This window comes from Mandrillus leucophaeus, unplaced genomic scaffold (assembly GCF_000951045.1).
Source record: "Mandrillus leucophaeus isolate KB7577 unplaced genomic scaffold, Mleu.le_1.0 Scaffold224, whole genome shotgun sequence".
Lineage (NCBI taxonomy): Eukaryota > Metazoa > Chordata > Mammalia > Primates > Cercopithecidae > Mandrillus > Mandrillus leucophaeus.
Window position 1 is genome coordinate 1,547,800 of NW_012102299.1, and position 5,990 is coordinate 1,553,789.

Below are 5,990 nucleotides of genomic sequence, written 5' to 3' on the forward strand. Positions count from 1 at the left end.
TTTTTTTTGTACCTATTAACCATCCTCCCCTCCCCCCAACCACACTCCTTCTTCCCAGTTCCTAGTAACCATCCTTCTACCCTCTATATTCATGAATTCAATTATTTTGATTTTTTAGATCCCACAAATAAGTGAGAACATGTGATGCTTGTCTTTCTGTGCCTGGCTTATTTCACTTAACATAATATAATAATCTCCAGTTCCATCCAAGTTGTTGCAAATTACAAGATCTCATTCTTTTTTGTGACAGAATAGTACTCCATTGGGTGTATGTACCATATTTTCTTTATTTATTCATCTGGTGATGGATATTTAGGTTGCTTCAAAATCTTGGCTATTGTAAACAGTGCTGCAGCAAACATGGGAGTGCAGATATCCCTTCGATATACAGATTTCCTTTCTTTTCTGTATATACCCAGTAGTGGGATTGCTGGATCATATGGTAGCTGTATTTTAAATGTTTGCAGGAACCTCCAAACTGTTCTCCATAGTGGTTGTACTAATTTACATTCCCACAACAATGTACAAGGGCTCCCTTTTCTCCACATCCTCTCCAACATTTGTTACTGCCCCTCTTTTGAATATAACCCATGTTAATTTACTAGGGTGAGATGATGTCTCACTATAGTTTTTATTTGCATTTATCTGGTGACCAGTGATGTCGGGTACCTTTTCATTTGCCTGTTAACTCCATTCTTTAGATAAAGAAACTCTTTAGAGGTTTGATGTGTACGTGGCTAATCACTGTTGGTACTGTCATTTAAAATCAGGACTTACGACTACTTCTGGCCCAGTTCTCTATTTAATTAATGTTTATTGAGCATTTATTAGGAGCAAAGCACTATGATGGGCACTAAGAGAAATATATTGTAGTGCACACTTTTTTTTTCTTTTGCTCCTCTAGCACTTTCTTTGAGAACTGTCCCTTTGTAGGAACTTCCCACAATTTTCTGAGAACTGCTGCTACCCACCAAACTCACACGATAGGGTGACTGAGAGAGCTTCTACATCAGTCTCACCCCAGCTAACATAAGTAGCCAAAGGAACCACTCAATGTAAATATGGGAGATTCAGAAATCTTTTAATAGAACCTGCACCATGGTTCATGGAAGAGAGAAAGAGAATGTGAATGTGTGTGTGTGTGTGTGTGTGTGTATGTGTGTGTATGTATTTACTTTGGGTAAAGTGGACACTTGATACCTTCAAAACTAATTTGAATCTTTCCCTGAGAATTTGGCCTTACAAAAGAAAGTTATCTGTGTATATGGACCGAAATATGTAGCACTGGGGAAATTGCGGCAATTACATTCTGCTACTGAGGAGAGGAGAAAGCCTGTCTGAGGTGAGAAGGAAAAGCCAAATTAATATTCAGAAGCCCATCAAGACGTGAAACAGAAAAAATCTGGAAAGTGACTTTTTCATTGTTCTTGAGCCCAACTGCAGTCTTTCTTAGAGTTTCATGATCCACTCCAATGTTCTTACATTTTTTGGTTGTTAAAGTAGTAGCATTATATTTTTATTCTATGCAACAAAGACTTATAATTAATAAAAATTCAAGATTAAAGACATAAGATTTCTGCTTCTATGAACAAGAAACAATATTATATTTCTCAAATGACTAATATTAGGCTAATTGCCTAAGGACTATTGCAGAGCTTGTTGCAATGCAGATTCTAGGGCTTCTTCACCCGCAGGTTCTGGTATAGGATGGCTCCAATTTAGCCTAGACATCTGTGTTTTTAATAAACTTTTCAAATGAGTCTGATGCACAGCAAGAATTTGAAACCTCTGGCAGAAATACTTCTGTAAATATTTTGAGAACATGGCACTGTGACGTCAAGATGGTGCAGGCCATGTCAATTATGATACATCAGCTGTATTTCAGTTTGGGTACTGATTAGATGGTAAAATTAAACATTTCCTCTTGTGGGACTGTTATTCCTTTGATGTGTTAGGAGGAGGAGAAGAGAGAAAGCAATGTAGTCAGACTTGGGGATTGGGGGCAGGGGTGGAAGAACAAGGAAGAACTGAAGATCAGAATTGGAGATGGTATGTAGGAAATTGGTAATAGATTGCAGGCGGGCAGAGGGAATGGAGCCACTCCTCAGCTTGACTCAGAAACCATTACAGTGTTAGGCATCCCTGGCCAGAAGCAACGGGAAAAGCAAAAGCAGAACAAAAGCTCTTTTGATGGAAGAAGCCACTGTCATGCCTCTGTGTCTCTTTACTTGACCTGGCCACTGCTGCGAAGGTAGTTTATAGATGTAGTGGATGATATTGACCTAATCTTTGCCTCCTGACCTCATGGGATATTGCCAGATGGGCATCTTGGGAGGAATTATTTCCTATCCCAAAATTGACCCTGCTGTAATTTGCATATACCTCAGCATCTTTCAGAAGTGCAGGCCATCAGCAATGCATGAAGCAGCTCTAACCACAATCAAGTTACAAGGACACTCATGAGAAACTTTTCCATCTGAGAAACACAAAGAACTCCGTTGATTTTGCTAACACCCCAGAGGTAAGTGTGAGAGCAACACAATTTGTCTTGGCGGTACAGTGAGGAGAAGGGATGGCATAAATGATTCTTGAGTTGTTTCCTAGCCTTGCCAAACAGCATTACTGGGAAATGGAAACTGGGTGTGATTAAATTCCCAGCAGCTTAGAAAGTCATTGCAGGAGGGAAACTTAGAGATTATCCAGGGCGTAACTCTCTTTACAATTGAGAGAGTGAGCTCCAGAGAAAGGAAGTGACGTGTCCCGTTTCACACTTCTAGCTGGTGGCAGAGAGTCAAGTTTAGAATTTAGACCTCTCAACATCGAGCTTAGCGTTCAATAGATGTAACCATGAGTAAGACTTCTGACTGTGTACAGGGCATGGGAATATAGCCAGTCCGAGAAACAGAATTCCAACAACAATTATATTAGTCAGTTCAGGCTGCTGTAACAGAATACCACAGACTTACCTGTTCCATGTCATTATCTAATGGATTCTCGATGACAAATGTGTTTTAAACAACAGAAATTTATTTCCCACAGTTCTGGAGGCTGCAAAGTCCAAGAGCAAGGTGCTTGCTGGTGCCTGCTGAAGGCTTTCTTCCTGACTTGCAGATGGCAAAATGTGACTTTGTATGGTGTGTGGAAGGGAGAGGGGGAGGGAGAGCGCATGCATGCACACACGCAAGTACACTCTGGTATCTCTTCTTATAAGGACACTAATATCATCAGATCAGGAACCCACCTTCGTGACCTCATTACCTAAACCTAAATTACCACCTTATAGGCCTATGTCCAAATACAGTCAAATCAGTGGTTAGGGCCTCAACATATGACTTTGGGTGGGATACACAATTCAGTCCATAGCGATGACTGTTTCAGACTAGCCTGCATCCTCTGTCCTTGGTCACATTGATGATTGAAATGGAGGCAGGTACTTTCTCTCACTGCCAGCAACAAAGACACTGCTTTTGAAAGGAAGAGGATGCAAGAATACGTATCAATAATGATTTTTTTAAAAATTTCACTTTAAGTTCTGGGATACATGTGCAGAACGTGCAGGTTTCTTACATAGATATACACGTGCCATGGTGGCTTGCTGAACCTATCAACCTGTCATCTAGGGTTTAAGCCCTGCGTGCATTAGTTATTTGTCCTGATGTTCTCCCTCCCCTTGCCTCCCACCCCCAACAGGCCCTGGTATGTGATGTTCCCCTCCCTGTGTCCATGTGTTCTCATTGTTCAACTCCCACTTATGAGTGAGAACATGCAACACTCTTTTTTTTTTTTTTTTTTTGAGATGGGGTCTCACTCTGTCACCCAAGTTGGAGTGCAGTGGCATGATCTTGGCTCACTGCAACCTCCACCTACCAAGCACAACTGATCGTCCCACCTCAGCCTCCTGAGTACCTGAGACCACAGGCACGCACCATGATGACTGGCTAATTTTTTGTAATTAATGACACCTTTGTCTATTTTATTTTCTGTGGTGTTTCATTATGAAAACATAAAGGTCCATGGGAAAAATCAACTCAGTACAAGTCAACTAACATTGATGACTCTCTTAGAGGGACAAATGGAGTCACCAATGATAGTTGATTAGATTGAGTAGTTATACAAATTGAGTAGTTGTATAGATGTACAATCCCTTACATGTAATTCTGAAGTCCAAAATGCTCTGAAATATGAGTTTTTCTGTAAATGTGTAGCAAATGCTCTTGGTTGCAAAACATGTCCTGTCCTTATATGAAGTTGTTTATACTGTTAGCCCACTTATTAATAATATTCACATGTTTTCTGAAGAAACACGAAAGCTTTCAATGATAGGTTCCTGCCCCAGATCCTGCTGGGGTGTTTTTAATATAGTAAGACAAACACTGAACTGTCTTTCTAAAATACAAATAAGTATAAATTGTTGAAACGCATATGGCCCCAAAAGGTTTTAGACAAGAAAGTTTGAGTTTCTACTAAAGTGCATATTCTATTTCAAGGAGTAAAATTGCATGTGATATGTTAGCGGAAAGAAAGCAAAGCTAAGCAGGAGTGATTGTTCTGTCAGAGTCTCTAGGAAATGAGCCGATGTCGAGGCCATCGGAGCAGAGCAGGTGAGAAGGCAACTGAGCCGCGTGGAATTGCCGATCCTACTTCTGCCTGACTTCAGTGACTGCAAGTGGAGTCATGGAATTCTTCAAATAAAACGTTTAAGTCAGGACCTTGGGATCTGTATTATATAGGGTTCTGAGGAGGTCAGCCATGGTGATTTGGAAAACAATATGCGGTTGTTTTTAGGAATCTGGCAACGCTGTCTCATTGGGTAGACTGACCTCCAGGGACGGAGAAGCTGACTTTCTGCTCTTTCCTTCTTATGCGTGTTTCTTTGTTAGAAATTAGCCAAATCATTTGACCTGCATGACTCCTTTTTTTTTTTTTTCATTTAAGTGGGAATGGTGCAAAGCACTTACTTTACCATATTCTAAATCAAGACATAAAATATCATTTTAAAAAGACTTATAGTCCCACGTAGGCCTTGTTCGCAAGGTTTCATGACAGTACAGCCTCTGGTTCTGGTAGAGTGACTTCAGGGCTGGGTGTTAAAGAGTCATGGTTCTAGTTTCAACCTCAATATTAATTTGTAGTGTGACCTTGAGCATGTCATTTTACCCTCTCTAGACCTGTTTCCTCACCCAGAAATCACGAGGCTTGGAAATAATGATCTGTGAGGTTTGTTTTGTGATTAATGCTGAACCTACGAATAACAAGATGATAATGATTATACGAGGACCCTCTAGTTTGTTTAGCAATTTATAGACAACTTCACATCCATTAAGTCACAACAAATCTGTTAGTATATGCTAAGCAAGTATAACACTGGAAATATTATATAGAACATGCTGAGGAAGAATAATACTGAGATGTGTGTTATTCTCTTCCAAAAAAGTTAAGAGAAAAGGGACACTACCGACCAACATTACAGAGCAAACTATTGTCCAATGACAAAAGGGACAGACCATGTCTCCTAACTTCCTAACTACCCACCCCGCTACTCCCCTTGTTATTTCTACTCCAGCTCACTACTTCACTAGTTTCAGAGATGGCTTGCTTAATGGCGTTCCGCAAGCAAACACACTTGTGACCCTAGAGTGGACCTGAGTGAATAGCATTTTTTTTATATCTGACAGTATTGTACTTGGACAGAAAATAGCCAGATCATGTATTAGCTTATGTTGCTCAAGACACTAGTTTTCCTTGTTAGCTGACAAGACACTAGCAGATGCAATTTTTAGAATGTATAAGAAAGAAAGACAAAAGAGGGAGTCACTTCCCTCCCTGGGCCCCAGTTTCCCCATCTGTAAATGAACCTGGCATTCAAGGCCCTCTGTCTTCTGGCTCTGACCTTCCCCAACACCACTCCTCTCTCTACTCTAAGAACCCAGTTCCTCTATCGCCCGTGAGGCAACCTCATGCTGCTTCTGCTTCTGTAACTCTCTCTTCCC